Raw genomic sequence first — 22,988 nt, 5'->3', positions numbered from 1 at the left:
TTAGGTAAGTTAGGGAAGAAGAGTGACTTTTTTAAATTTTTTACACCCGCTTGGAATATTAAAAAGTGGACCACCCTTTGGTGTGTTAATGTTAATTTGGCGGGGTGTTTGATCCCCGGAGGATTGTTACACGTGTCCGGGTTTTCATTTTTATTTTATTGAATGTCGTGCCGCAAATTCCGGTATTTTGGTTATAATTAATAAATTAATTAACTCTTCCACCAATGTTTGGAATTTTCGTCACAGATATTTTGCGGCCTAGGCCCGGAAAAGTTCGGGATGAGGGTCGAGTTGACCGGAAACGTAGACAACACATGTTCTTTCTAAACTTTATAATTAAGAAAGTCGGATATCTCCAAAGAACTCTTCTGGTGGAGTTGGCTTTTAATTTTGTCTTGTTTTGGCTCAGCTAACGAATAGCTCGCGTTCGTTTAATGTAATCCGGGTAATGTGGCTAAAGCGAGTTTTTCATAAATTATGTGCGTAATAAAAACGCGCGCAATGTCACAGACATATTGTGCCGTTCTGTGTAATGTTGTTAGCGCGATTTGTTTTAGAGTAAATCGGGTTTTGGTTAATTATTGAGACGTGATTAACACTTTGCGGTCCATTAGGTATTCGAGACGGGCCTCAAAAACGGTTAACTCGGGCGAAAGTTTCTAATTAGGTTTAATTGCCAATTTTGTGTTCGTTTTCTGATTGATTTTAAATTTCGCGTTTTCTTTGGGTGCTAAGACGGCCAAATAAATAAAAACATTCCCGTGCAATCGGCACATTAATACTTTGAAAGCCCTGATTGCCGTAGGTCTGAAAATCCCACTTCCCGCCGAAGTTCACTCCAATCACTGGAGTGGCCTTGCTTTTATGACGGCTCAACGACCGACGGTGGTAAAGTTCAACCTCCATCAACTCAGCAGGGATTAATAATACGAGGTTTATGCTTTCAAGATGATGTTGACAGACGGTCATCGATCAATTCTTTTTCTACGTTCTTGAATTAAAATAATAAAGTCATTCAGCAAGTGCTAAAAGTCCGTGATTCGCATGAATAAACTTTGCCCATAAAATAAAAACAACGAAGACCAAATAAAAGTGTCCATTCTTATTTATTTGAGCGAGTTGGTGAAAGTTTTCTCTTTGCTTTTATTAAACACGTACAAAGAACGTAAACTTTCTTCTTTTTCCACGAATAAATGGATTTGCATCGGGCCTAATGCAAAAGTTTGCGCCTTTACAACAATGACTGCCCTTCTGGTCATTAATTTCAATCTGTTCAATAGAATAGATTACTCGCTATTATTACTAGAATGTACTTCAAACAGTGATATAACGTCAAATGGAAATGGAAATAATTATATTTATAAAACATTTATTTAATAAACTTTGATGAAGTAATACATTACAAAAAAAAAGAAAAAAAATAGAAATATTGCTGTTAATTTCAAGTCAGATACAGGTAAACTTAGTAACATTTACAAATTCCTTATTACGAAATAGTAACAACAATAAGAACTGTGAGAAAAGCTGTTTATTATGAATTAAATACAGGATGGCTAAAAAGTATGGATACAGTTAAATATTTTCAGAACGGTTTACTAGAGAACCTTGAAATTTGGGAAACAAGTGTTTAAGAAAGATATTTTAAATTTCTATCGTCATTTGTTTTGAAAATACAAGGCTAACTTCATTTTTTTTAAATGGTACCAAAGAGCACATTTAGTAATTCTCAAGAGCATTTTTTTTAAATTCATTGATGTAACATAATATCCACTTTATTTTTATTAAAAAGTAAAAAAAAAAAAACAAAAATTTTATTTTGGATTTTTGGAAAAGTTAAACCAAGTTAGCTTTGAAAATATTGTTACTAGCGATCTGTCACTTGTGTATTAGCCAAAAATTAAACATGTGTACAATATTTTTTTTAAGTGAAACTGAGAGAAAAAAAGCTCATCTTAGTTGGCCATGGCGACAAAAAGCCAAAAAGTCAATGAAAATTTTTAATAATGTATTTCGTCTTTAAACTTTTTTTAATGTTTTTTTTTGATTTACACTTAGTTTTTTGTTATTGTTTAAGCGGCAAAGAGCTAACGATAGATAAAGACAACATTTGCAAGGCTAACAGGATTTTACATTTTTCAAATTTTATTAATTCGATTTTTTTTTAGTTTTTGATTAAATTAAGGTATCCGTATGTGACACCACATAACTCAGAAAAAAATACTCTTCTTAAAAATATTAAATTTGACCCTTGTTGCCATTAAAAATAAATCATGTTAGCCTTGTATCTTAAGAACAAATGGAGATAGAAACTTGATAAAAATCTAAAACGAGAGTATCTATATACTCTTAAGTATGCACCAAATTTCAATAAGTTTTAATAAATAGTTTTTAAAATAAATAGTTATATTCAACTGTATCTACACTTTTTATCCACCCTGTATATTAGACCATAAAAATGTTCTGTTTCATGGTAAGGTTTTTTTAAAAATGTATAAAAAATTACGTAAATAAATAATTTTTGTATTTGAATGCAATTATTACATTCAAATAGAATAAAATCATCTGAATAAAAACAGCATTTTTCAACGTTGGTTACTACACACACAAAAAAAATCGACTAAATTGCCAGTTAATAACTGTTATTTGCCAGATACTAACTGTCAATTGCCAGTTAGTAAATGTCAGTTGCCAGTTAATAAGTGCCATTGCCAGGTAGTAACCGTCAATTGCCAGATAGTAAGTGACAATTGCCAGATAGTAAGTGACAATTGACAGTTAGTAAGTGTCAGTTGACACTTAGTCTTAGTCACTGACATTTGAGAGATACTATCTGGCAATTGGCACTTACTAAGTAGCAATTGCCAGTTGTTATCTGGCAACTGACACTTACTAACTGGCAATTGACAGTTACTAACTGTCAGTTACTAACTGTCAATTTAGACGATTTTTGTGTGTGTGTGACCTTTCAGTGCCTTCGTAGATTACTGATTAGTATTAGTAACTGACATTTGACAGTTACTATTTGGCAATTGGCATTTACTAACTGACAATTGACAGTTCCAGTTGTTATCTGGCAACTGACACTTACTAACTGGCAATTGACAGTTACTTACTGTCAATTTAGACGATTTTTGTGTGTGTGTGACCCTTCAGCGCCTTCGTAGATTACTGATTTTATATTTTTTATAATGTTACGATATATTTTTGTATTACAAAAGAGTTTAAATAGTTACTCAAAAAAACGTTAATGTTTTACGTCATAAATAATGCTATTTCTGTGGACATTTCTCTAATTAACGTGTCTTTCTTTACGTAATTGTTACGCTTGTGTGCTTATTGGGAAAGCATCTAAAGCACTACGCTGATAAAAGATAACAATTTATAACGCAAAACATCTATTTTTAATCATTTTTCAAATTTAATTTTGAAAGCAACAGACTCGATTCATGCAAAATTGATGAAACCTAAAAATCGCCAAATTGTGCTAAAACTGTAAAAAACAGTTGAGAAAAACATTTCGAATTAAAAATCTCTGTAGTGAGAGTTTTTGCTTATTGTTGTTGAAAAACTGAAGACATATTTTACAAACAAAAACATCTAAAGTGCTCACCGGCTTTCAGACTAATTTTTTGCTGTAACTGAAACCTGAAGGATCGATTTCAACAAACTTAATTGAAAATACTACTTTCTTACAATGTGGTGAAAATAAAAAGCGGGAGCTGAAAAAGGTCACATTTGCTACGCTCCTTTTGCTTGTTGGGAATCAAAGAAAGGGGTAAATTAGCAACATGAAGCCGCTGACAAATAATAAACAATTTTTAATAAACACAACGTCTAAAACACTGGTTTCGACCCCCTTAATTAAGTTGGGAAAGCAACAGGATCGATTCCTTTGAGACTGATTAAAAATAAAACCAACCCTCAACTGTGCTCAAAAAAATTACAAAACGCTGCTCGTTTTGAAGTTTTTTTTTAAATAGAAGAAAATGTTGGTTTTGTGATTGCAGGTTTGAAATCTGCCACAAAGCAGTGTTTTTCCCGTTTCGAGCTTTTATTGCACCACTTTACAGCTTCTCTCCGTAAATGCATCTCCTCAATGTCGGTGACAATACCAACCCAAAGACCATTAAGCAAATGCGGAAAATCTAACTTATCGATTCACCTGAAACAATCTCCGATTTAATACTCGCCGCGGCGCCGCTTTTGCAAGCGAATTTCGTGTCCGCAGCCATGCAAAAAGTGCAAACTTTTCTAAAATATAGTTGATAGTTCCTGGGGAGTTGGGAAGTTTGCTTTGTTTTGCGATCGTTAAAAGAGCAATTTTAAATCACGGTCAGAGGAGGAAAAACCCGCGACCAGATGTTACATCGATGCCGCCAAGGCCGTAATTGATCAAAAATCCGGAGCGGTGTTTCCCTCGTCACAAAATAACCACCCTGAGTCAACATTGATTAACGGCTACGAGCGAGGGCATTGTTCGGGATCGGGACAGATAACCGTCTTATTTCCCAACGTTTGGATAAATTTCCCCGGAATGGGGAACTAGTGAAGAACACGTCGGTGTACTATATCATAGTGTAGTTGGATAAGATATGGACCAAAAAATCAATAGGAAACGAACTAAGACCGGGACTGGATTGATTATAATTTTCTAGTGCCTTGCTTGAGATAGCTCGCTTCTGCTGTTGAACGAAGGAGGCACATTGTGCCATGCCATTAAAAAATCTCAGATAATTACACTTTATGGACTCTGTTCCATCAGATAGGCCATTAAAGCTGTCCTGTATGTGCTCGTTAATGAATTCATTGCTTGCTTTATGAAAGATGGGGGAAATTAGAGGATGGGGTCGAGTGTCCTGCTCCTTTCATAATATTTATAGTATGTCCACATTAAAATTCAAAGGTGCAAGTGTTGACACATCTCATTCGTGGTTTAATCAACGCACAAGTTGTAACAACAAATCAGAAATAAAACAGTGGACCGAGTTACAAATTTGCTTAATCCACTGTTCCTTACAAAAAAAAACTATAATTGACAAAAAATCGACTTTAACACACCAGCTTAATATTTTCGAAATAATAATAAAATATGGTATTATTATAATATAATATGTAAGAAGCGAAAAAGGCATTCTAATAAGCTCAAAAAAATAATAGCATGTCGTTAGAAAATGTATTATGTATTAATGTATACTTTTTGGGACACTCTGTATAATTAAAACATATTTTCTGAAATACATCCTAGAGTATAAATAACGTCTACAAAATATCAAAAGTCCGACTGTACTAATAACTGAGCTACAGAAGATGGTAGCAGAGCTGGGGCACCCTGTATAATATCAGACTGCACTTTTTCCATTTTCCTAAAAGGCGATATTTACAAAAAGCTGTTTTTAACTGTTTTTTTTCTGATTTTTTTATTTTTTATATCACTTTTTATATTCTATAATGATTGCCAAAAAAAGATGCAAGAGTAGTTTTTTTCTGAAACGTTAATTATACGTTTAAAAGAAACGTTAGTAAAAACAATTATTAATAACGTTTAAGATTGGTTACGTTTTTTACGTAAATACAACTTTAAGTTAGAACATACTTTAAACGCTAACAATTGATAAGTATAAAGGTGGTTTTTATTATACGTAACATAAACGTTAAAAGAAAACGTAATTATACAACCAAATAACAATGTTGTAATTAACATTAAGATTAATGTTAGACAGTGCCATAAAAACCAAATTATTTTTTTCTGAAACGTTAATAATACGTTTAAAACAAACGGTAGTAAAAACAATTATTAATAACTTTAAAGTTCGGTTACGTTTTTTACGTAAATACAACTTTAAGTTAGAACATACTTTAAACGTTAACAATTCATGAAAAGTATAAAAATGGTTTGAATTATACGTAACATAAACGTTAAAAGAAAACGTAATTGTATAACCAATTAACAATGTTGTAATTAACATTAACATTAACCTTAGACAGTGCCGTAAAAACCAAATTTATTTTATCTGAAACGTTAATTATACGTTTAAAGCAAACAGTAGTAAAAACAATTATTAATAACGTTAGAGTTCTTTTACGTTTTTTACGTGGATGCAACATTGAACATACTTTCAATGTTAAAATATTGATAAAAATTATAAAGTTGGTTTTATACTTTCAGTAAATTCAGTTTTTTTGACACGTCAGTTACACGTTAAAAACAACCTTAGACAGTGCCGTAAAAACCAAATTTATTTTATCTGAAACGTTAATTATACGTTTAAAGCAAACAGTAGTAAAAACAATTATTAATAACGTTAGAGTTCTTTTACGTTTTTTACGTGAATGCAACTTTAAGGTAGAACATACTTTCAATGTTAAAATATTGATAAAAATTTTAAAGTAAATTCTGTTTTTTTGAAACGTCAGTTATACGTTAAAAACAAACGTTAGTTTATACGATTACTAATAACGTTAAAGTTGTTTTACGTTGTTAAGACGTGCTTACGTATACTTTACACGTTAAAAATTAGTCAGAAGAATAAAGGGGTTTTTAAATTACGTAACATAAACGTTAAAAGAAAACGTAATCATACAACCAAATAATAACGTTGTAAATTTCAACCGTTGTAACGTTAAAAAAACGTTAAAAAAAACTTCTGTGTGCCTACTGGGTTGCGTCAATAGCTTTTTTTTTATTTTCAACAAATACAATACTAAATACTAGTAGTAAGTGTGGTGCCCTTCTTGTGCTTTTTTTGGTTTGTTGCATAGTTTTTTTATTTTATTCGCTCTTGTTGCGTATGTGTGTTTTTTATGCGTTTGTGTCCGAAATTGTCAAACCGCAATTACTGGCCATAAGATAAAGGACGCCTTTCTGCCGACAAACTCTGCAGGACATTAATTTTGTAGCAGTGACGTAAAAGACCGGCATAATGATGTCGCGCAGTAAAAATAAAAAGGAAAAACGTTGAGAAATGTGGTTGTTTTTATTGAAATTAGATGTCGGAACTCCTTGACATAATCTACGAAATTACGAGTTCATTCAGTTGACGTGAAATATTCATAAAAGGAATAAAAGTTTATGTTTGCGGCGCGGTCGAATTTTAATTCTGAATGGAAAACAATACAGTTGATTTTTTCTAGATAATTGTTATCGTTGGGAGGTTTATGGAGTCATTACCTTGGAGACGGACAGGACGTCTTTTGACTCTAGGAGGGTGAATGGATAATAAACTGTCTTACAAACGACAGTAATTAAACATGGTCTTGACTGCTTGAATGGGGGCGAGTCGGAACTAATGCTAACAGGGGAGGAATTCGGGCTATATGGGAAAATATCCCGAATTCCGAGCAGTTTCTGCATTTAATGATCCTTTTATTAACACGGGGACGCGAACACGATGCCAGATTTTTCACCGACAGTATTCGGACAAAATTGCCAATACTGAAAAAATGTTGAGTGTAAATATTTGAAAAGCGAACTGTGAGCGACGCATTTTTACATCAAACACAACATACATTTACTTTGCTGCAATAATTATGCTAATTGTTATTATACTCGTGATCCTTTTATCTCACTTAACTTTCAATAAACTTGGTGTTTGGAACCGCACATCTGCTTAAAACTTCACACTTCCTTCCGGAAGCCAAATACAATATACCGAGCATAAACTTTGCTGAATACGTTGTTAAACATTTATCCGACAAACAAAGACCGGTAAATATTTATTTTCGACAATTTCGTTAAGTAAAAAGGTGATTTAAAGCTACTTCCTGTAACAGATGTATCCATTTTATCTCGAATCGATCTAACCAATTTATTTTAGTACAATTCCTCTCAGCTCGTCTCCACTTTTCTTATTCACATTCTTCCTAAATTACAACTACCTGTTACAAACAATACCCATTGTTCTGTAATACGTAGTAAATCACCCTCTCGTACAAAAATTCGGCACACATTCCAAATTAAAACAATGCTTTTTTCATCATCACGTTATACAGGGTGGTTCAGATTACTCGTGCATACAAATTGAAAATGAATTTTTTATCGCACGGCTTCGTTTACACTAAAAAATTACATTCCGAAATGAACTTTTTAATTACATCGAAGCACTTGTCGGTCGATTGCAATATCAAAGGAAAAAAGTTTAATGTAATTGCCAACTTTATGGATCTGAAATTATCTAAATGGCTTTGATTTCTCGCTTTTTACGTGATTGAGACGTCTCAAAGGGCAAGCCACACGTACCCTTAATTAAGTCCACTTACAATCTCTCGTCTTGACGAGATTGCTTCTCGCGTGTGATGATGTTTGTACATCATTTTCTCCTGTCGGAATTTGCATACGGCTGACGTTAGCTTATTTACGGATAAACATGAAGTTACCCGAGTTGGATTGTTAATGCATCTGCAGATTTTGATAAAATAGAGACTGCTTGTTGCGTAATTTAATCACCAGATACGGACGTTAAATTAGTTATTGAACCCCAGTCTTTGGATGATTTCAACGAGGAGTTTGGTTACGACTCAGACAGTCACTGAAGCTGGGAGAGTAACGTTTCACGTTGTGTGCCAAAGTGTGGCTCAAAAACGCCAAGTTTAAAAATGCGAGTAGTAAAGGTGTCTCTTGACCACCTTTACTACTTTTGGCTAGTAGTAAAGGCGATTACGCCACCTTTACTACTCGCCTTAATCAGTTGAAAACACCAGTCTGTTTTTTGCGTATTTGGTGTTAATTTAGTGACATGTGTGAACTTTTGTTTCTCGTGTGGCAATTGGATTAGCTTTGGTTGGTCGGAACGCTTTAGCTAAAAGTTTAGCTGAAAAACGCCAAGTTTAAAAATGTTAGTAGTAAAGGTGCCTCTTGACCACCTTTACTACTACTCTTGGATAGTAGTAAGGGCGAAGGTGTCACCTTTACTACTCGCCTTAATCGATTGAAAAAAAATAGTCTGTTTTTTGCGTATTCGGTGTTAATTTAGTGTTTCCCATGTGGCAATTGGATTAGTTTTGGTTGGTCGGAAAGCTTTAGCTGAAAGTTTAGCTGAAACACGTCAAGTTTGAAAATGCGAGTAGTAAAGGTGTCTCTTGACTACCTTTACTACTCTTGGCTAGTAGTAAGGGCGATTACGCCACCTTTACTACTCGCCTTAATCAGTTGAAAAAACCAGTCTGTTTTTTGCGTATTTAGTGTTAATTTAGTGACATGTGTGAATTTTTGTTTTCCGTGTGGCAATTGGATTAGTTTTGGTTGGTCGGAAAGTTTTAGCTGAAAGTTTAGCTGAAAAACACTAAGTTTGAGAATGCGAGTAGTAAAGGTGCCTCTTCACCACCTTTACTACTACTCTGGGCTAGTAGTAAGGGCGAATGTCCCACCTTTACTACTCGCCTTAACCGGTGGAAAAAAACTATTCTGTTTTTTGCGTATTCGGTGTTAATTTAGTGACATGTGTGAACTTTTGTTTTCCGTGTGGCAATTGGATTAGTTTTGGTTGGTCGGAACGCTCTAGTTACCTTGGCGCTAATGACACGATCAAGTTACTAGTTCAGCCGCCCCCAACCGGTCTCAATTTACTTGATAGAATCTTCCGCATGTGATAACATCAGTCGGTGATGGCGGTTGCGGCAGCCGCTGCTTATTACGACAAAGCGAATACGACCGCCAGGTAAAGTGATACGGTGCGGAAAATGCGTCTTTTTTACCTCACGTTGATTTATTTTCAACAGAAGGAGAATTTTTACTAACCGCTGATTGGAACGGCTGAATTCGAGAGTAAACAAGGCGAGTTTGATTGCAACTGTATTGATTGTTTGACAGTTGTAATATTTTTTTCCGATTTCATATACTATTATTACATTTTTAATGGCCAGTGCGAATGACAGGGGCAATTTGCGCGCGTGTCACTAATGTAAAATTGATAAATATTTCACTACTTTTTCAATATTTATTAGCTCACTGTTTTAATTTTTATTGAGTTATTTATAACTCCAGCTCGGCGTATTTCATCCTTTATGACTTCAGGTAGGTAATTACTCTAAATTTTGTGGGTAAAGCTCATCATGCCGGCAAATTATAAAGTTTGTTACCTCGACGTGGATATTTTTACTTTTGACGTGCATCTGACTAAATGCGATGATGTTTAGTTTGCATTTAGATGAAACAAGTTTAACAAAGTACAAATTTCAGTAGTTTGTGAAAAACGAGTAGTAAAGGTGGTTGAACGTGCACCTTTCCTACTCAATCGTTTATTTAAGACTTAGCCAACTTTTATCTGACAACAGTTGTATGTCAACTGTCCGATAATGGACGCCGATCGCAAAATACGTAATTTTTGGTTGGAAGTTGAAATTGTGTTGACGTGGAACGAGACGCAGGGGCCACTTTGGGCAAAATTGTGCGTGGTAAGAGCCCCCAAATCGCTTTTACACTTATATGATCTAATAAATTTCGATTCCAACTATGCGAACCTCAAGTCTGTACGAATGTAATAACGCGGGATTTTCTCCTAGCGAAAATTTGCACATAAACCAAATGAAGAAGAGGAGAAACGCAAATGTAATCTAGCCGGGGCAAAAATGCGGCCTCTAATAACTCTCGAGCTTCGTTATTAAAAATTTATACATGAGTATTTCGTGTATTTAATATTTATTTGCATTTTAAGTCGGCCCGAGGCTACCGTGTTTTCCTTGTCTTTGTAATTCAATTTGTTCACGAGAATAAGCGGCTGATCAATAACTTTGTATGGAACTCATCAACAATTTAATGCTTCGGTTAACTGAATCAACATCTCCACGAATTCAGCGCACTTTTATGCCAAAAAAAACCGCACGATACTTGTTGCAAAGTTACGTGCCAATTTGTTTGAACTACGGTCCACTTATTATGAAATGTTATTGTGCTAACATCACTATTTACCGACTTTTGTTTGCTGTTGTACTTGGGTGCATACTCTGTTTACCCTGTCAAGTTGCTAACGTGTATATCTAATTAATTATTTGTGGAATCAGCTCTGCATCTGTTGTTCATCCTGATGGCGTGTTATTCCAGCCATTGATGCAATTTTAATTTTTACTTATGCAAATATAACTCGCCTAACATTTGAATGCATTTCGCTACACACAAAAAATTATCGCAATCTGGCTAAAACCCACACAATAGCCACAAAACACTGTCCCAATTAAAGTTTTGTAGCTTTCACCACAAAATTGCGGCATTACCTGATTGTCTGAAACTTTATCGTGGGGGATTTAACGTCACTTTAAAGTTACCGTAGTTAACAAAAAATCAAGTTGGCTTCGGTTACAACGTAATAAAGCCACATCGAGGCGTTTTCTTAATTCGGACAAGTTTAATAGCGAAAAATTTTATGCAACAAAGTTTTAATAAGCCAATTGAATCAGAAATGTGTTTTCGTGCATACTTTTCGTCTCAATTGTGACAGTAATTGGAATAAAACTACGGTTGTAACGTTGGCAGTTTTATTACTCGGGTTCTTATCTAACTAAAACCAAACTCAACCAGTTTTATTTTGCGTACTTGTTTAAAGGTAGCAAAAATATTCCAATTTCTTTCAGTTAAATTTTAATAAACTCACTTTCCTCATGTAATCACGGTTAAAAACATGGTTTTAACTCTACATTTTTATGTATTACAACCTCTAATAAACTGCATAGTATTATCTGAGTAGTAAAGGTGATACCTGACTACATTCTGTTGAAATTAAATAACGTTATTTTACAGTAAGCACATTAACGGAAAAATAACGTAAGGAAAAAAACGTTAATTGGATTGCAAAAATGTTACTTTTATCGTTGAATCAACGCAAAAATGTCCAAGGAAATAGCGTTATTTGTAACGTAAAATATTACGTATTTTTTACCTGACCTGACCACATTCATTGAAACTTAATTAAAATATGTTACTAACTAAAATGGTTCCCTGTAGGCAGATTAAAGTAAAAATAACGTAAAAAAAGAAGCGTTAATGTGGTTGCAAAAACGTTACTTTCGCCGTTAAATCAACGCAAAAATGTCCTTGGAAATGTCGTTTTTTTTAACGTAAAATATTAGGTTTTTTTTACCTGACCTGACCACATTCATTGAAACGTAATTAAAAAATGTTACTTTTGAAAACAGAAAGAAATAACTAAAATAATTCCCAGTAAGTAACTTAACGTAAAAATAACGTAAAAAGAGAAGCGCTAATTGGGTTGCAAAAACGTTACTTTTTTATTGAATCAACGCAAAGATGTCCATAGATATAACGTTATTTGTAACGTAAAATATTGTTTTTTTTAATAACCATTTTAAACGATTTTGTAACGTAAAATTATAGAAAATTTAAACCAGTAACCAAAGTGATCAAACAACGTTTTATAAACGTTATACAAAAACTAATTTTATGCTATTACAAAAAGTATTTTTATATGGGTCTTTTACGTAAATACAACCTTCAGTTAAGACGTACTTTAAACGTTAAAAGTTGGTAAAAAGGATAAAGATGGTATTTAAACTAGTAACATAAACGTTAAAAGAAAACGTAATCATACAACCAAATATATCAACCGTTTAACGGTAAAAAAATGTCTGTTTTCTAGTGGGTTGCCACAATTTGAACGTTTTCTTAAAGTGGCAAGCAAATGTGCCGCTTATCATTTTCTGGTGTTGGTTAAAGTTTGCACAATAGCTGTGCAAAAAATCAAGTTCGCTCCAGTTACAAGATAGTAAAGCTACTATTGGTCGATTTTTGTTCGTTTTCTCAATTCAAACAAAGTCAATAATGCTGCTTCAACTATCAGTAAAAAACTTGGTAAAACTTTACATGCAACAAAGTTTCGCATGTAAAATTACGGCGTAAGTAAGTTTAGACATGTTGAAAAATATCGTTTTAAAGTTGAAAAAACTTTAATTAGTTTCTATCGAATTTGAATATTAATTAATCAAGTGGATTCTTTTCGCTGAGCTGTTGGAAGAGCCAAACTTGATTTATCTCGCGGAATTTTCTTCGTCACTTGTTCATGTGTTATTTTTGGCGCGCCAGCTCCCTTCTGTTTACATTTCTCTTGAACGCTCCCTCCTTACAAAACATTTACTCGTCGAAAAATATTGAAAAATATTCACGTAGCTCCTTCACCGCTTTGCATATAATATCAGCACAAAAGCGCTAAAACTGTTAAAGTTATATTTCGTCGCTCTTCCACCCATACAGAAATTACAATTTAAACTTGAACACGTCTGACAAGGATAAATTAAACGGGGCGCAATCTGAACCATCTTAGTTTTCTTAAGTGAGAACGCGACAAGACGTTCGCCGCACTCTGACAAAATTAACAATTCAACACGACATACGCCACTCTGCATAAGATCACTCTTATTAAACGAAAAACAACAAAGCCCCGATTGTAATTAAAATTTATATTTGCGACGTCTTGCGTCGAAAGCGCAATCTGATTAAAAGATAATCGCGCCGATAAATCACCCTTATTCAATTTACGATCAACTAAATCACCCCGGAAACGGATGATATCCCTTCCGGAAGACTCAACGCACATATTTCATAAGAGATATTTACCAAGAAACTAGATACCCCGATTCGAACAATTATTTTTATCTCGTGTGCCACGCCGAGTAGTAAAGGTGAGGCTCGATTTACTACTCGACGTGGTGGGGGGGAGTGCCAGCGTCCCTACTCGGCGAAAAATAACTCGCGCTATTTAAACATGAGCCTTCAGCTCCTTAACACCTTGAAAGCCTCCAACCTAAATTAATAGTAAACTCTGATTAAAAGTGACCGTTAATTTGGGTTCGCTCAAGTGATGAAACGCCTCCCCTATTTCGATAAACCATTCATCACAAGATTTCCCCGTCGCTCCCAATTAACCTTGAATTATTAATATCGTAAAATCTTCGTCGTTAATTAGTGACTCACACCGAGCATTCGAACGATTCAAATCAAGACTCGACTTTTCCGCCTTTCGACACTAATGTCCCTAATGTTGTATCGACGTTTACGTCAAGAGGGCCACTTTGCTCGAGATAACCGGTGCATTAGCAGACGTGCCGTTTTATGGTTTTACAAGGGAGTGTCGCTTTTTGTCCGGTTTTAGCTCCGGCGTAAATTTAATTAAGTGATCAATTATGAGGGATGCATTTTCCCAACTATTTTTCCCCATACTTTCAACGATTGGCGTACAAAGAACGAGATAAGTGCAGGAGAGGATTCCTAATTAATCTCTTAAAGCAAAGTTTCGAGGCCGTTCAAAGAGATACGAAAATTAATTTTCTAAAAGCTCAACCGGATATAAATAGCAACCGCAAGTCTAACTTTTCGCTTCTCATCAAGCAATTGATCAACGAACAATTGTTGAATTTTTTGGCAATAAATTCGCGGAAATCCTCACAAAATTGGCAATAAATCTCGACATGCTCATGAATGTTGCATCAACGGCATTATCATAAAAGTGTCGCTTTTTTGCGCAACTTAAGACTATATGTCAACGAGATTAGTTTAGGGGTGTGCGGGACAGATGTCGCTTTGTAAAAAGTGTACTTATGTAAAGATCTGCGGCCTCAAACGAGTGCTTTCCCCAACTCACAAAACAGCATTAAAGCTTTGGAAAGAACAAGACAAGCAACGGCAAACAGCTTAAGTCCGACCTCTTTTTACCTTTTAATAAATATGTTACGCAACAAAGTGAGGCATTACCATTGTAAAAAATGTCCGGCTCGTTAATTTCGCAATTTTCGCAAAATTGTGACTTTTACGTAGTCGAAGAGTGTGCGGACGCACCTTAAGCTCCGTCCATAAATAATTCAAGCGTGCTTTCCTCGGGCCAGTGTTTGAATCATAGATGGCTCGAGGTCCGTTTGTAAAATATGGCGCGGCGGTGATTGTTAATACATCCGAGAGATTCACTGAAAAGTTGCAATTTTTCTGAAGGGAAAATATAGTTGGCACACCTGCACCGAAATAAATTGTGAGTGGAGTGCGCCATTAAGTGTTAAAAATGTCGCTCGATTTGGTTAGGAAGAAGCTTTCTGCGTGCTGGAAACTATTGATTATGCCAAGTGACAAATGAGAATAAATCATAATCTCGCTCTTGTTCTGAGAAAATCGAGTTATTCGGGGACAACAACGAAACCTCATACAGAACCCGAAGTAATTCAATATAAGTAATCTGCTAACTTTGCACAATTTATCAATTCTAATTGCTTCTGGGGTTGGCCGGAGGGTGAATCTCGACGGTTTTTTGAGAAGCTGTTCTATTCCCAAAGGGCGAATTCTAATTCAGTGACTAGTTATAACCGACAAAATTTGACAAAACATCAGAGTAGGAAAGGTGGAGCTTATGCACCTTTACTACTCGAGTGGTGGGGATTGTAGTGTATTTTCTACCATCAGTTTACTACGTGGTTTATTACAATTTTTATGAATGAGGAAGGCCCATTGTTGTCAGTTAGGTGAATTTTTCACAACTTTGGCGTGTTCTAAGAAAATTAAACCCGTTTTAGAAACCTATAGGAGAAAATATGTTTTCAGGATTATTTTTTTTTGGAATGTTACCTAAGTTTCGTACATAAACGATGATAAAGAATAATCTAGAACATTTCTAAACAAAAATATAGGTAATGTAGAAATGTAAAAAATGAGTGCAGTCTATAAAATTGTTCGAAGGAAGAATCTAGGGAAGAAAAAAGAGTCTAAAGAAGAGTCCAGATTTACGGACGGCTGTAGAAAAGAATCAGAGAAGAATCTTAAAAAAATTTTGAAGAAGAATAAAATGATAAAAAATTACTATCTAGAATAATTCTGAAGACGCAGAATGGAATCTAAAGAAAATTTGGAGAATGTAGAAGAAGTGTTTATGAAATAGTGTTTAATATTGTCTAAAAATAATTGTTATGATATAAAGAAAAGCCCAGATTTTAGATTTACAGACGGCTGTAGAAAAGAATCAGAGATGAACCGTAAGAAAATTCTGAAGAATAATAAATTCGTAATATAAAAAAATAACTATAACAATTCTAAACAACTCTACAGAATAATTTTGAAAAGACGAAGACTAAATTAAAAAAAATGAGGATTGTAAAAAAGTGTTTGTAAAATAATGCTGAGTAATGTCTAAAAAATAATTCTAAAGAAGTATTTAGTGAACATTTTATAAAAGAAATTGAAGAAGAGTCCAGATTTCAGATGTACAGACGGCTGTAGAAAAGAATCAGAAAAGAATCTTAACAAAATTCTAAAGGAGATTAAACAACAATGATAAAAAATATCTAAACAATTCTAAACAACTCTATAAAGTAAATTTGAAAAGATGCAGAGTGGAAACTAAGGAAATTTTGGAGAATGTAGGAGTGTTTATAAAATAATGTTGACTAGTGCCTAAAAAATAATTTTAAAGAAGCATCTGGTAAAGAATTTTAAAAGAATCTAAAGAAAAGTCCCGATTTAAGATTTACATGCGGCTGTAGAAATGAATCAGAGAAGAATCTTAAGAAAATTCTGAAAAATAATAAATTACTAATGATAAAAAATAACTAAAACAATTCTAAACAACTCTACAGAATAATTTTGAAAAGACGAAGACTGAATTCTAAAAAAATTGGAGAATGTAAAAAAGTGTTTGTAAAATAATGCTGAGTAATGTCTAAAAAAATTATTCTAAAGAAGCATTTAGTGAACAGTTTATAAAAGAATTTGAAGAAGAGTCCAGATTTTAGATGTACAGACGGCTGTAGAAATGAATCAGAAAAGAATCTTAACGAAATTCTAAAGGAGATTAAACAACAATGATAAAAAATATCTAAACAATTCTAAACAACTCTATAAAATAAATTTGAAAAGATGCAGAGTGAAAACTAAGGAAATTTTGGAGAATGTAGAAGAAGTGTTTATAAAATAATGTTGACTAGTGCCTAAAAAATAATTCTAAAGAAGCATCTGGTAAAGAATTTATAAAAGAATCTAAAGAAAAGTCCAGATTTAAGATTTACATGCGGCTGTAGAAAAGAATCAGAGAAGAATCTTAAGAAAATTCTGAAAAATAATAAATTACTAATGATAAAAAATAACTAAATCAATTCTAAACAACTCTACAGAATAATTTTGAAAAGACGAAGACTGAATTCTAAAAAAATTGGAGAATATAAAAAAGTGTTTGTAAAATAGTGCTGAGTAATGTCTAAAAAATTATTCTAAAGAAGCATTTAGTGAACAGTTTATAAAAGAATTTGAAGAAGAGTCCAGATTCTACAGACGGCTGTAGAAACGAATCAGAGAAGAATCTTGAGAAAATTCTGAGTAAGAATAAACAAACAGTGATAAAAGTAAAGATAAAAGAGAAAAACCTTAAGAAAATTTTGAAGAAAAATAAATAAACAAACAATAATAAAAAATAATCTATATCAATTCTAAACGCTTCTGTTGAATAATTTTCAAAAGATGTAGACTAAGTTTTTGAAGAAAATTGGAGAATGTAGAAGTCTTTATAAGATAATGTTGAGTAGTGTCTAAAAAATAATTCTAAAGTAACATGTGGAGAAAAATTTATAAAGTAATCTAAAGAATAGCCCAGATTTCAGATCTACAGACGGCTTTAGATTAGATTAGATGTAGATCGATTTTATTTAGACGTAGAGAAATGCAAGCTACACATTCTAATATTTGTTTTTCTAAATTTCTGTTACGTGTATAATCTTAAACTAAAATTCAACTATGTATAATATCAAAGAATTTACTTCAATAGGGTATTTCTGATAACGTGGCTGCAGGTGCAATTGAGGGATTTTCCGATAAAAGAGGATTATTCCACTTTATGAATTACTCCTATTTTGTAGTAGTTCTTGGTTTCCCTTTTTTGTTTTCAGTCACAAAACGACTGGACACAGATATCGTAGCAGACGACAAGTTGTATTTTTCTCAACAATTATTGGCAAATGGTTTTTACAAAGAGAAATCTAAGAAACAGTTGTTTGTTTCTCTTGAACTATTAATTGATTTTTCTCTGAGTAGAGATGTGAGAGTGGAGATGAATAATTTTTATAACTGGGAATTAGTTGTTTATAGTAATAGTGTCTTTTTCCGGTGCCCTCTTTCAATTATTTCCAAATTACACGTCTCGTATCCTCCGTATAATTGCGTCCGTGGCAATCCTGATGGCCACAATTCCGTCCGCACACTTCCCATAAAGAAAATTAGATTTTTTCCTCGCCATAATTCGATTCAATTGAATTTAATTTGACGCAACCTGCCGTCAAAGTTGCGAGATCACGTCACCTAAGCACACTTTAATGACAGTTTATATCTTGTTTATGGTATGAGTAGGTTCTTTGCAATAACGACGCCCAACTTTGCTCGAGGAAAAAGGGTGCAGATGTTTGCGGTTGTCGTCGAGCTAGTTTTATGTATGGGAGGAAGCTAATGAAAGGTGGTGGAGTTTAGATTAGTATCGGGCGGACTGTAATTGTATTTCGGGTGTCTTTATCGAGTCACTTTATTAGGCGGCTGGGGATTTTTCAAAAGCGAGGGAAAATGTTAATTGGGGTATTTACACTGCGGGGAAATTTCGAGACGGTCTTTACACTCCAAGTAAATACTTGACGGCTTTCCAGCACAAAAAGAAAATACTTTTGCCGAGTTGTAACTCTGCCAAATTGCGATTCAAAATTCAAGGTGCAACTACTTGTCAAAGACAAAAACAAGGCAACGTCCGATCGATTTAGCGCTTGTTTGTTTGCGAAATCCTCCATTTTACCAATCTGTTATTACAAATCTATTTAGAGCAAACACAAAGGTGTGGTGTTTACAAAATTATTTGGTTGCAGAATGGTTGCTGTTATCTGCTAAAACGTTAAATTGAATTTGTTCATTTGGAAATTATTTGGATTGTGGCGTTGTGTGGCAATAAGTTAGCAATCGATCGAAGTTTCGCTCCAAAGGTAGTTAACTCTAATCGATGACTGTCATGCGGTGATCGATAACTCTAGCACTGTCGATAAAATCCTAATAAAAGCACTTACTTTGTACAAAACTGCCAACAGAGAGATAATCTCAGTATACACAGATTGTCCGTCTAAACCGCACATTAGGTACATTAACTATCAACTTGCTTATTTTAAATACGTTTTTTGGATTACTAGAGTCATTTTAAGGTAGTTTTCATAAGCTTCCAAATACCTAAATTTAGCCGTTTACGAAATATTTACGGTTTTTGATTTTTTTTTGAAGTTGCACCTTTCAGTTAAAAAATTCATAACTCTGCCATTTTTTTTAATTTGGAAATATCTTTCAGCTCATTTGAAAGAGAAAGCCTAGATCTTTCCTTTGGTGTTTTCAAATTTCTAAAAAAGAATAAGAAACCCCAAATGTTTAGAGTTAAGTTTTCAGAACTTTGAGCGCCCATAACTCAATTTTTTTAAATGAAATTCGGAAATAAAATTAACTAGACGCCCTCTGGTGATGACTTTTGAACTATGTCGAAAACAGTAAAGAAATTTTCGTAATGCCACATTTAACTGACATTTAATTAATTGTTCAACAATTTTGCGTATATAGTGTTAATTACTTACAATAGAAAGAATTACTTTAAAAGTACGTGGTGGTAAATACTAGCGTTGACTTTGGTTCTGTAGTTTTTCGTGGTATAAAGTGTTTATTGTTGGAACTTGAAAGTGGATAAAAAGTGAAAAAGATTTAAATTTTGATTACAAAGTGTTATCAAACAGTTGTCTAATTAAAGATTATAAGTAATGGATCACAGCGAACACAAAGTTTGGCTCAAGAAACCAATAAATTAGTAAAGTGTGTGAATTTTAGGTTAGAATTTTCCACAGAAAAAATCATGAAATGCTGCGGTATATCTACAAAACTACAATAAAGATTAACAACTGATGATACATTTAAACGTAAATTATGCCAAAAGGTAGGCTTTTCAATGTCTTTGTAATAATTTTCCAATAAAGAAAGTGGACCAAACAGTGATTCGTTATTCGTGTTTTCCTCGTCATCTCTCATTTGTCAACATAAGTTTCTTACATCAAAGATGCAATAATCATTCCGCATAGGCAATGTAATAATTGTGAAGCCCCAAAATTCGTACAACGCTCAAATTATCCGAATAAACATTTTCTCGCCATCTATGGTTACTGTTTTCGACCTAGCTCAGTGGCGCCCCCAACGGTAATTTTACTTCCGAATACCACTAGTTTTATTACCTTAAATGATAGAAAATTTATTTCTGCATCGATCTGTTTTAGCATTCTCTATATTTATGTTTAGTCGTTTTCAAGTTACAATAACTTTTTGTTGGGATTGAAAAATCATTAGCCATAGGCCTTTTCTCATAGCTTGCCATGGAAACGAGAGAAAAAACGTGAGAAATTAAAGTTTTTCAAACCAACATTAAATGAATTTATTTTGTTTTCACAGAACGGACAACACAATTTTGAACAGAGTTTGTCGTTTGTTTGATCAGAAATGTTTTTATGGCAAACTATGCAAAAATAGCTGTGGTTAGTAAGAAATTTTTTACAATGTCAAAAAAACCAACGTAACTTGAAAATTCCCACAGATAGGTATAGACAATGCTAATACAGATCGACGCAGAAAAAAAATCTCCTTCATCTAGTAAATGAAAAATTAGGACATCCCATTTGAAAAAATTAAGTTATGGGTATTTGAAGTTGTCCAAACGTAACCTTAAAATTTTTGGGTTTAGTAACTTCTTTTTTAATTCTGAAAACTCTGGAGAACAAATAGAGGCCTTCTCTTTTAATTCTCCAAATTTGATTTTGTAATCTCTAAAACTAAGGGAGTTACCGATTTTTTAAGTGACTGGTGCAAATCCAAAAATTTTCAAAAAATCTTAAATATCTCGAAAACGGTAAAACTTAGGTATAGGGAAAGCTGATAAAAACGGCCTTAAAATAACTCAATTAATCCAAAAATCCAGCGAATCATAGCTTTCAATTTAAAATACGAAAGTTGATAGCGACTTCCGGTGTAACCGGAAGTGCCGCCCTCTTGAAAATACTTTCGTTGCGCAGAACTCAACGGATTATAGCTGAGTACCAACTTTCAAATCAATATTTTTATTAGAACTTTCAATACTTTTAATGTGGAGTTTATGTGGAACAGCCTGTATGACGGATACCTTGTCGTAAACTCACACCGGTTTAAGACCTGAAGTTTGCTTTCCTTAGTGGAAATAAATGTAGTGTAATATTTGAACGTCTGACAATAGCAGATAATAAATGCAACGTTTGACTGCCTCGTGACTAAATAAAATAATAATAATTCTCAAGAGTCGTAAAATTCTATAGAGCGTAATAACGTGTATATCGTTTTATGCAAAACGTCCATTTTATTGTAGCATAAAATATAAAAATGCTTTGTCGAGCAAATTCTATTATCGAAATACATGGATGCAACGCAGCAAAAAATTTATGTGGACGATCGGAGATTGGGAATATTGAGTGAACGCATATTTGGGCTGTGTGCAGGCAGATGTTGAAAAAAATTCCGTTTCTTCCGATTTGATTTCGCCTGTTTTGATGTCATTACCCCAAATTGAATTCTTGTCTTGGGTATTTATCTGCAAAACATAATTAAACGACCTGAAATGAAAATAATCCAAACAGCCCCGGGTGCCAGCCTCGTAAATATTTATTATCCCTGTATCAAGAAGCAATTAGTTGCAGAACGAAATAATTTCAGTATTTTTTATTTGTCTTGGTCGATCCTCCTCGCGGCGAAGCTTAAAAATAAATTACCCGCACATTATCCGCATTTAAATCGCTCTCAGCCATGATGTGAATCGCAACATATTTAAATAAATCCGTCTCCTGTATTTTTCCTTTCTCTCGAGCCTAGAATCGGGATAAAAGAAGGCAATTTTCGCCTCATTGACAACGTAATCACTTTACTAGTCCCGAAATTCAGCTGACATCGGGCTCCAGGATGTGTGTCTGTGACAGCGTCCTGCGGGATCATTCGGTACATCCCGGAAAAATCAAACAAATTTTACAAAACTGTTAATTAACGAGCGGGCCACTTAGAAACGGCACGTCTGCTGCTATTCGAAATCGATTAATAATTTGTTGGATTGCCTTCATTATCGCAGATCAAAAGGACACTCAGTCCGTTTGGTAATAATTGTTATCAACCGTGGAGTGCTTGATAATATCGTTTTGATTAATTATTTGGGACACATCTGACGGCTACAAATCATTGCACGGGGCTCCCATTCCCCTTTTAGTTGAACGATCCGAGATTAAAAAGTTTGCGGCCGGACACATAAATCGAACCGGAGCAATTAGCTCCGGTTTTAATATCGGCGGCGGCGTTGCGACGCCATGACGGGGACGGCCAAAGGACTAGCAAAAAGGACGATTCGTCAGAAAATTTCAATTCAAATGCATTTCCATAATTGAAATTTATTCAGTTTATTTATAAATCTTTATAATTGTAGACCTCGCCGAGACACGCTGTATGTTCAATCTGTATCAGGTTGGGTTGTGCCAGGTTGTGTCCTATTATATTGATCGATGCCAAGTTGCTTTAGGTGTTTCATATACGAACAGTTCTCGGTTGTGTCAATTATTGCAGTCATTTGTCTCTTTAAGGTTAAATGGTTTCAGGTTGGATTAGGTTTTGTACCAGGTTGTATCCTAAATTCATGAATGTATCCTGATATATTGAATTATATTTCAGTTAAGTCACTTAAATTAGTATATAGTCATCCGTTTCTTTCAGATTACGAGTAAATGGCATCAGCCTAGTGTTTCAGGTTTTACAAATTTGCGCAGTTTTGAGGTTGTTTTCAAAAATGTCGAGCGAAAACAGACGTTTTTAGGATTAAAATCTATTGATATTATTTATAAATGTTTATAATTTCAGATCTCGTGAGACATGATGTATATTCAGTTCAGCCTGTATCAGGTTGGGTACCAGGTATCCAATTTTATTGACCAAAATGTTAAACTGTTTCAGGCTTCTCACA

The 22,988-nt window shown here is 34.0% G+C and overlaps 1 protein-coding gene across 2 annotated transcripts in view; it reads right to left on the bottom strand.

Moving 5' to 3' along the window:
• Positions 1–22,988, bottom strand: part of LOC659728 (uncharacterized protein) — a 102,568-nt gene that overhangs the window by 34,411 nt on the left and 45,169 nt on the right. The window lies entirely within an intron of this gene.

This window comes from Tribolium castaneum, chromosome 8 (assembly GCF_031307605.1).
Source record: "Tribolium castaneum strain GA2 chromosome 8, icTriCast1.1, whole genome shotgun sequence".
In the NCBI taxonomy this organism is placed as follows: Eukaryota; Metazoa; Arthropoda; class Insecta; order Coleoptera; family Tenebrionidae; genus Tribolium; species Tribolium castaneum.
This window is presented reverse-complemented; position numbering and strand designations above follow the sequence as displayed.